The 10,000-nt window shown below is 41.4% G+C and overlaps 1 protein-coding gene across 1 annotated transcript in view; it reads left to right on the forward strand.

The window, feature by feature from the left end:
- The first annotated feature begins 8,580 nt into the window (after nt 1-8,580).
- LOC135115901 (uncharacterized protein DDB_G0287625-like) overlaps nt 8,581-10,000 on the forward strand; it is a 39,298-nt gene continuing 37,878 nt past the window's right edge. The window contains exon 1 of the mRNA XM_064033018.1: nt 8,581-8,721. The gene's annotated coding sequence lies outside the window, so the exon portion shown is untranslated. The remainder of the gene's footprint in view (nt 8,722-10,000) is intronic.

The following is a 10,000-nucleotide window of genomic DNA, read 5'->3' on the forward strand; positions in this document are numbered from 1 at the left end:
CACCACCACCACCACCACCACCACCACCATCACCACACTGTTGACTCTGCAGTAAGTAATCCTTGCCCGATAAGATGTCTCGGGGAGGTGGGCGAGGCGCGGGGAGATAACCGAGGGGAGAGAGAAGCAGAGGCGCCCTTGTTGCTTCTGCGGGAGGGAAGGAGGGAGGCGGCGGGGAGAGGAGGAGCGAAGTGTGGAATGTTGAGAGAGAGGGAGGGGAGAGCTCTGTAAGATGGGAAAGAGAGAGGGAGAGGGAGGGAGAGCGAAGGAAGAAGATGGGGGAGGTAAAAGACGAGAGGAAATGAAGGAAGACTCTGCCTGGGTGTGTCTTGTCTTGATAATGGTGGTGGTGATGGTAATGGTGGTGGTGAAAATAGTGGTAGTGATGGTGTTAGTAGTTATGCAGATAGTTGTTGTGGTTATGATAATGGTTTATTGATAATGATGGTGATAATGATGGTGGTGGTGGTGATGGTGGTGGTGGTGATGATGAGGGTAAAAATAGTGGTAATGATGGTGGTGGTATTTCTTTATGGCAATAGTTGTAGTGGTTATGGTTATCGTGGGTGATGATGATGCGTAATGATAGTTATATATGCAGGTAGTGATGTTGGTAGTAGTAGTAGTAGTAGTAGTAGTAGTAGTAGTAGTAGTAGTAGTAGTAAAGAATTAAACATATGTAATTTTTCTACCTCCTAAAGTGTAACGTCCATTTTTGTTCACACACACACACACACACACACACACACACACACACACACACACACACACACACACACACACACACACACAAAGCACGAATCATTGTACCTTGTTTTTATCTAAATGCTATTAACTCATGAAGCCTTTCTTTCAGCGAAGCATTGAGCGAAACAAGACACTAAGCATAAAGTAAGATGAAAGAAGAAAGGAAGGAATAAGGAACTGAGAATTTATTGCGATTAACGAAGATGGAAAGAAATTAGAGAAGACGATTATAATTTTTTTTATCGTGTGTGTGTGTGTGTGTGTGTGTGTGTGTGTGTGTGTGTGTGTGTGTGTGTGTGTCTGCATTAATATCCTCGTATTATTTACATTAGCATTTGCATTATTTATGAGAAGTACGTCGACCTTCGCTCAGTAAATGTTCCTCCCTCAGTCACGCGCGTACACACACACACACACACACAACCTTCATCAGCCTCCACTTTGTCTGTGTATACGTGTGTGTGTGTGTATGTGTGCGTGTGTGCGTGTGTGCATTCGTGTCGGGTGCGTACATGTGGCGGCGACTGACGGCAAATATTGAACTTTTTTTTCGAATGCTTTTTTTTTTTTTCTGCCCATTTGTATTAAGTCCGGAATGGCGAAGGTCTTGTCTCTGTCAACATAAAAACACGTGACTTGACAGGAAAAATAAAAGAAGGAAAGAAAAAAAGCAATTGAGCTTCCAGATAAAATAGGAAACGTGAAAATGAAACTTGAAAATGAACGTGAATAACTGAAGAGACGTGACACTTCTTAATGATAAAAAATTCTTCATAATAAGTCTCAAAAAAAAATGTTAAATGTAAAAATACGAAACTTGAAAGCAAATAAAGAGAGATATAATTTAATAAGAAAAAAGCAGAACTTAAGAAGGAGTAAGGATGTAAAGAAAAAGAAATATAGAGAAAATGCAAAAAATTGAAATGACTTAATGAATGGATAAAAAGCGTCAGTTTGAAATTTTACTTGAAAATAAAACATAGAGAAAAGAAAAAAAAGAAAAAAAATGAATATAGAAACCTAGAAATATCGATGAAAAAAAGGAAAACATCTCAAATGCAACTTAGAAATAAAATAGAAAAAATAAGAAAAAGAATAAAATACTTGAAAATATAGACTAAAGAAAAGGAAAAAAGAAAAGAAAACAATGAAAACCAAGACCGCCTTCCTAATACAACCTGAAAAAATGACAATCTTGAAAAAAAGACCCAAACTGAAAGAAAAAAAAAACCGAAACTTGAAAATACAGCAAAAAAAAAAAAAAATGACTTCCTTCCCAAAATTTAAAAAAAAAATCAAAAACTCAAAAAAACTCAAAAATGAAAAAAAAATCGAGAATAAAAAAAAAAGGAAAAGGAAAACACGACCTTCTTCCTAATACTAATACAAGTTGAAAACAAGAGCCAAGTACAACACAAAGATAACACTCACGTCTATCAGCGGCGTCCAATTATCCCTTGCTTCAATTAAACGACCGCAATTGAGAAATATTTGCGCTCCCTGCACTTGTTTTCTTGCTGTCAGTGAGGGCGAGGCTTTAAAAATAACAATTCATTCGACCAGCACCAAGATCCCATTATTATTATTATTATTATTATTATTTATTATTATTATTATTATTATTATTATTATTATTATTATTATTATTGATTTGTATCGGCTTATTTATTTATCATGTGACTGACTTCTGGTTGGATGTGTTTGTGAGAGAGAGAGAGAGAGAGAGAGAGAGAGAGAGAGAGAGAGAGAGAGAGAGAGAGAGAGAGAGAGAGAGAGACGCACCCACTCACTCGCTCGCTCACAAACCAGTTTTATAATTATTTACATTGGCTTATTTTTTTGCCCCCGCGGCTAGGAGAGATTAAGTGCGCCCCCCCAGCTCCCTCCTTGCTTCCCCTGCCCCCCACCCTGACCCCTTGACCCTTACACACACACACACACACACACACACACACACACACACACACACACACACACACACACACACACACACACACACACACACACACACACACACACACACACACACAGCCCTGTTCACATGACACTGCTTGCTCTTCACACATGGTCCTCCTACACACACACACACACACACACACACACACACACACACACACACACACACACACACACACACACACACACACCAAAGCATGTACGTGTAAACTTCAGCATATTATGTACGTCGTTATTAATGTGCACATGAATCATTGAAAACGTACACGCACACACACACACACACACACACACACACACACACACACACACACACACACACACACACACACACACACACACACACACACACACACACATTATGAGCGTGGAACAAAGTACACACGTAAGGAAGTGAACAAAGAGTGACTGTACGTAAGTATGTGTACGTACGTGTGTATGTACTGTCCTGTAGAGCCGTAAAAGAGAGAGAAAGATAGTAGTAATACGTACACCCACACACACACAGGGTCCAAAAGCAGTACGTTGTGTGTGTGTGTGTGTGTGTGTGTGTGTGCGTGTGTGTGTGAATGATCTACACTTAGCCATCCAGTTCCTTCACTGTTTTATTACTGTTGAGTTTAATGGATGGTTAACTTTTACCCTCCTTGCCACCGCGACAGACAGAAGGCAGCTCACCCGCCCGCCGCGCACTGAACGCCAAACTTGTTAGTCTCGCGGCGGGAACACTGAAGGAGGCGCCTTATCCATCACGCTAATCAGGAACATGCATCAGGGCGCGGCGCAGAGTAGCGGGCTTTGCAAGTGTGATTTCTAAAAGAGCTTACAGTCAATGATGTTACTGAAGAGTGAATGGTTGGTTTCAGAAAGGGATGTGATTAAGAATGTATCTAAAAGTTAATTTGAAGGGAAAGTTGCGGGTTTCTCTAGTCTGATTTTAGAAGAGTGTATAGTCGGTTTATAAGTAGAAGAGAGTTTGAGGTTTGTTTCCTAAAGGGTCGTGGTTAAGACTGCCTCTGAAAGTTAATTTGAAAAGAAGAGTTTCCGGTTCTTCATGTTGATTTTGAAAGAAATGTTTAGTTGATTTTAAAAGAGTATAAGAGTTATTTAAGAAGAGGTCTTGAGAATGTTGGGGGGATAAATTATTAGAAGTTTATTTATCTATTTTTTTTAAGGGAACTTGTAGCCCATCTAAATAAAATGTAAGAATATAAGTTTTATTTCACATTAGGTGCAAGAATGTTGGTTAAGATGAATAATTACAAAGTTAATGTTTAAAGGTTGCGGGTTTTTCAAGTTTATTTTTTAAAGAAACGTAAATTCGATCTAAAAAAAAAAACATACTTTAGCATATTTTAGAAGGAACCTGAAGAATGTTGGTTGCAGCAAAGCATTAGGAAGTTAATTTTAAAACAGCTGCGTGTTTTTCGAAGCCTGTTATCTGAAAGGAAGTATAGTAAATATAAAAGAAGAGAACGATTACTTAAAAAAAAAAAATCACAACAATCACCTTACCCATCAAGACATTATAGAAAAAAACTCAAGTAAATTACAAACTAAAAAAAAAAAACTAACGAAAAAATAAAGCCACGCAAGAACTCATTACCCCATCAACACATCCGAGCCCGACAAACAGAGATAGAGACAGAGATATAGATAGCCATCACGATAAGCAAAGACCCATCGCTATTGGCCGGCGCTCAAGAGGTCTGCGGCGTGAGCACCTATGAGGGTGAGGCTGTTGCATTACGTCACTGGGCTTACAAAGTGGTGAAGAGTGTGAAGCCTTTGTACTGCCCCGCCACCTGATAGCCCAGTCCTGCTTCACCTCCCAGCCAATCACGGGGCCAGGATGTTCAGAGGGCAGGAAAAAGACGCCTTATCATTGGTTCATCCCTTCCCTCATCTCATCCTATCCGCCTTCGCCTCCTTCTTGTCCTTCGCCTCCTCCTCCTTCGCCTCCTCCTCCTCCTCCTCCTCCTCCTCATCGTCCTCGTCCTTCTCCTGCTAAAAGAACGAGTGTGGAATCATTTTCTGTTTTCTTTTGGGTGGCTTATTTATGCGGGGTCTCTCTCTCTCTCTCTCTCTCTCTCTCTCTCTCTCTCTCTCTCTCTCTCTCTCTCTCTCTCTCTCTCTCTCTCTCTCTCTCCAACAGTGGTAATTCTTTTCTTGTCATGAACCATACATCCTTCATTCTCTCTCTCTCTCTCTCTCTCTCTCTCTCTCTCTCTCTCTCTCTCTCTCTCTCTCTCTCTCTCTCTCTCTCTCTCTCTCTCTGTCAGTGGTAATTCTGCCTGTTTTCCTTTCAAAAACCATACATCACAAATTATATACTCTCTCTCTCTCTCTCTCTCTCTCTCTCTCTCTCTCTCTCTCTCTCTCTCTCTCTCTCTCTCTCTCTCTCTCTCTCTCTCTCTCTCTCTCTCTCTCTCTCTCTCTCGTTGCTTGGGGAGTGAGTCAGGGCCGGCGTGGGCTGCTGATGGAGGTGTGATACCCGGTGTGAGAGAGAGGCTGTAGTCGCTGCGTAAGTTGATATTTCGTATTCCTTGGTTTGTTTTTGCTCGTAGTGTATGAGGGAAGGCTGGTGGTGGCGCTGGTGGTGGTGGTAGTGGTGGTGATGGTGGTGGTAGTGGAATTTATGTGTGTCTGTCCTTTTTTTATTTTTTCATTTACCGTTTTCTCTCTTCTCGTTTTTTTTAGGGGGTGTGAATTTTTTTCTTTTTTTCTGTTATTTTTGTTGTTTGGAAATGCTAAATGTTGCGTTTCTCTCTCTCTCTCTCTCTCTCTCTCTCTCTCTCTCTCTCTCTCTCTCTCTCTCTCTCTCTCTCTCTCTCTCTCTCTCTCTCTCTCTCTCTCTCTCTCACTTATCTTTACGCTCGCTTTATGTTCCGTCCGTGTGTGTGTCGGTCTATCTCTATCTCTATTTCTCTTCTCTCTTTTTATCAGTTTCACTCTCCTCCTTTCCTGTCTTCATTTGTCTTATCTCCCTCTCTTGTCCCTCTCCCCGTCTACACTCCCTTTATCACTATTTCCTTCCTGTCAATCATTCCTTTTTTAGTGTATCTCCTTTCCACCTCGCCTTCTATCTGTCCTGTGTTCTCTTTATCCATTTTTCTTTATTCCTGCTTTCGTTATTTCTTCCTTTCAAGATGCTCGATTTTCTTTTTTTTTCTCTTATTTAACTCCTTTTCTGGAATTTTATCATATTTTCTTGTAATTGTGTCCCTCGTTGCATTTTTATTTCATCCACGTCTCCTCATTTCCTCTTTTTCGTAAACATTTTCACTTCCCTTTCCTGTTTTCTTTTTTCTTTTTTTCTTTTTTTCTTCACTTTCATCATCAACCTTCTCTTTAATTCACATCATTGCGTCACTCACCGGGATGAATGCACGTGTGTGTGTGTGTGTGTGTGTGTGTGTGTGTGTGTGTGTGTGTGTGTGTGTGTGTGTGTGTGTGTGTGTGTGTGTGTTCGTGCCTGCCTGCCTGCCTGCCTGCATACATTCTTCCAACCACAACAACAACAACTAAAACAAAAACAAAAACAAGACAACAATGATAATGAAATGTATATCTGTGTGTGGGTGCGTCTGTGGGTGTGGGTGGGTGTGTATGTCTGTCTGTGTGTTCGCGTGTTGCATTAGTCCTGCGCCCCATAAAACCCCCAAGTAAACACTGTGAATCACTCTGCCACAGTGTTCAGGCATCGTAGCGCAACACGTGGCTTTCTCCGGCACGCGAACAACAACAAACTGAGGGAACAAAGAACACACAAACCACTGACATTTACCACAAGGCGCCTCTGCATTTTTCGAGCATTTCCGCTTCTTCTATTCCTTAATCTTGCATAGAAAATGTTACTGAGTTCTCGAAGTTATTAATACTTTAAATTTTCACCTGTTCCTCGTCTTTCCCCGAGAGAGAGAGAGAGAGAGAGAGAGAGAGAGAGAGAGAGAGAGAGAGAGAGAGAGAGAGAGAGAGAGAGAGAGAGAGAATTGAAATGGAACAACAGGGAGAATGAGAAACAACTTGGGTGAGAGAATGGATCGAGGGAGGGAGAATGGGAGAAACTGATGGAAGGGAGAGAGGGAGAGGGAAGGGAGAGGGAAGGGAGGGGAGGGAGAGAGTGGTAGTGTGTTGAGGAATAAGAGGATTAACCATAGGCTCCATCTGTCGCCGCCACGGTCACCAGGTGCAGGTGGTAGTAGTAGTAGTAGTAGCAGTAGTAGTAGTAGTAGTAGTAATAGTTGTGCTGCTAGTGATGGTGGTGGAACTGGTCGTAGTAGAAGTAGAAGTAGTTGTAGGAGGAGGAGGAGGAGGAGCAGGAGTAGGAGGAAAAGGAGGGAAAGTAGGAGGAACACAAGTAGGAGAAAAAGCAAGATAAAATGACGAAAGCTGAAGGGAAAAGAGAAAGACGAGAATTAGTAGTAGTAGTAGTAGTAGTAGTAGTAGTGATGTATGGTGCTAGGTAATGGCAGTAATGGTCATATTTACGTTAAGGTAACAGTGATGACAGGTGTGGTGACAGATGCGATGGTGATTATCTACCTGTCCACTTGTCTGTGTCTGTCTGTCTGTCGACTTCCCTCTCCTTCTGTCTCTCTCTCCCTCTCCCTCTTCTCCCTTCCTCTCATATCCTATTATCCTCTCCCTTCGCACTTACACTCCCAAAGGAACACTCTCCCTCTCCCTCCCTCTCCCTTACTCCCCCGTGCCTTATCCTCACAGCCCCTCTTACCTCATCAGCTTTTCTGCTTCATCGAGAATCAGATTTTGGCATTTTTTTTCATATTTTATCCATTTATAGGTACGTTGTGTGTGTGTGTGTGTGTGTGTGTGTGTGTGTGTGTGTGTGTGTGTGTGTGTGTGTGTGTGTGTGTGTGTGTGTGTGAGCCCTTCCTTTCTTCACTTTGTCACTTATCTTTGTATTTTTTCTCTTTCCTCTCTTTGTCTTCCATTGTTTGTACGTCTCTCTCTCTCTCTCTCTCTCTCTCTCTCTCTCTCTCTCTCTCTCTCTCTCTCTCTCTCTCTCTCTCTCTCTCTCTCTCTCTCTCTCTCTTTAAATTAACCATCTATTTTATCCATCCATTTGTCTATCTACCAATCTATTCCTTCCTAAATTAAGTGCCAATCTATCTATATGTCTGCATCTACCCATGTATCTACTTATCCACCTAACCATCTATCCCCTTATCTTCCCACACCACCCAAATATCTCTATACCTTCAATACACCACCCATATTCCCTTTCCGGACCTTCTACACCAGCCATATACTACTACTACTACTACTACTACTACTACTACTACTACTGAGTGACGTCGGATTCAGTATGATATTGTCTAATTTAGTATAAATTTATGTCTTTTTTTTTTTTTTTTTAATAATTAAATGAAATGTTTTTCTTTCTTTTTAGTTTTAGTATGTATTTTAGTTTGTGTACACATCTTGTGTGAATAAAGAATATTGAATTGAATTGAACTACTACTACTACTACTACTACTACAGCCCTGCTATCACCACTACTACCACTGTTACCTAAATCCTCACCTTTACCCTTTGACTGTCTCTTGGTACACCTTTCCGTAATCACCAATCACTCAGAGACATCTTTACTTGTTCTAGAGCCACATCCAGTCTTTAAACGAGGAAGAAATTGCACAATGTATTCAATTTTCATCGCTTGAACGTAGATGCTGGTAAAGACTTCACGCATTGCTTCTAGTGCTGCTAACTGTTTCATGTGGCAGTGAAATCTTAAGCCTTGATTTGAGTCAGAGGAAGTTTACACCACCCTCCGCACCACCACCCTCCGCACCTCCACCCTCCGCACCTCCCCATATGAACAAACACAAGCGTCACCTCTAACAAAGACACCTTTCTCTGGATGTTGCAGGTGAGGAGTCGCCAGGTGGAGTTCATTATCGTCCCGGAAATGCTTAATGAGGCGGTAATTAGCGCGATGACGTCACCAGCGCACCTGTCCGCCCGCCGCTTGCTCGCTGATAAGACCAAACGAAGGTGAGGCAGATAACGGAGGTAATTAGACTCCTGATAATGAGGGCGATGGAGGCTCGATGCCGCCGGGCAATTAAACAGGTAAACGAGGCCAGGTGAACGGGGGAAGGACGAAGAGAGAGAGAGAGAGAGAGAGAGAGAGAGAGAGAGAGAGAGAGAGAGAGAGAGAGAGAGAGAGAGAGAGAGAGAGAGAGAGAGAGAGAGAGAGAGAGGCGTTGAATAGGGTAAGATGACAAGAACAGGTAAACGAGGGAAGGAGATAATAAGGAGAAGGAGGAGAGAGGAGAGAAGTGTTGATGATTGCAAGGTAAGAACAGGTGAAGGAGGAAAGAAGAGGAGGAGGAAGAAGAAAGAGAAGAGAAATAGGAGGTAAGGAGAGAAGGGTAGTGGAACAATAAAAAAAGAGAAGGAAAGAAGAGGAGAGAGAGGAGGAGATGAGAGGCAAGAATTTAAAAAAAATAAATGGAAGAGAAGAGGTGGAAGAGAAGATGAGGAGAGATGGGAGTGGTTATTCAAAGAGAAAAGCGAATTAGATGGAAACGAGAAGAAAGAGAAAGAATAGGATACAATAGAATTACAACAGAAGAGAGAGGAGTGAGATAACGAAAAAAAAAAAAACGAGTGAAAGAAGGAGAAAAAAAGAAGAGAAGAGAAGACGAGGATAAATGAACAGGAACAGATGAAAAAGAAGAAGACACAGATGTATAAGAGGAAAAAAAGAAGACGAGAGGAGAAGAGAAGGATCAGGTGAACAGAAAAGGAGGAGGAGGAGGAGGAGGAGGAGATGAGAGAAGGGTAAAGGTGAATGTAATGAGGCAGATGTAACGTGAGGAGAATTGAGTTGTGAAGGGAGAGGAGGAGAATGGAGGATAAAGGAAAGAGGAAGAGGAGGAGGATGGAGAGAAAAAAATAGATAAATAAATGGGTTTTGCATTATTAAGTTTTGTTTTTATTTTTTATTTATTTTTTGTAACTTTTTTTCATTTTTTTCTCATTCCATTTTCTTTTCTGTAATCTTCCTTCTTCCTTTTATTCTTCTCCTCTTATTGTTTTCCTCTTTATTGCTTCTCCTCCTCCTCCTATCCATATTTATCCCTTCCTTCTTCATTAGTTTTTCCTCTTTTCCTCCTCTGTCTTATACCTCTTCCCTTTCTTCATTTTTTCCTTCCATCTTTTCTCCATATTTCCTCTTTACTTTCTTTATTCCCCCTTATATCTCTATTTATTCCTCCTTTATTAATTTTTCCTCTTTCCTTCGCTCTATGTATTCACTCCATTTCTA

Source organism: Scylla paramamosain, chromosome 30 (assembly GCF_035594125.1).
Source record: "Scylla paramamosain isolate STU-SP2022 chromosome 30, ASM3559412v1, whole genome shotgun sequence".
In the NCBI taxonomy this organism is placed as follows: domain Eukaryota; kingdom Metazoa; phylum Arthropoda; class Malacostraca; order Decapoda; family Portunidae; genus Scylla; species Scylla paramamosain.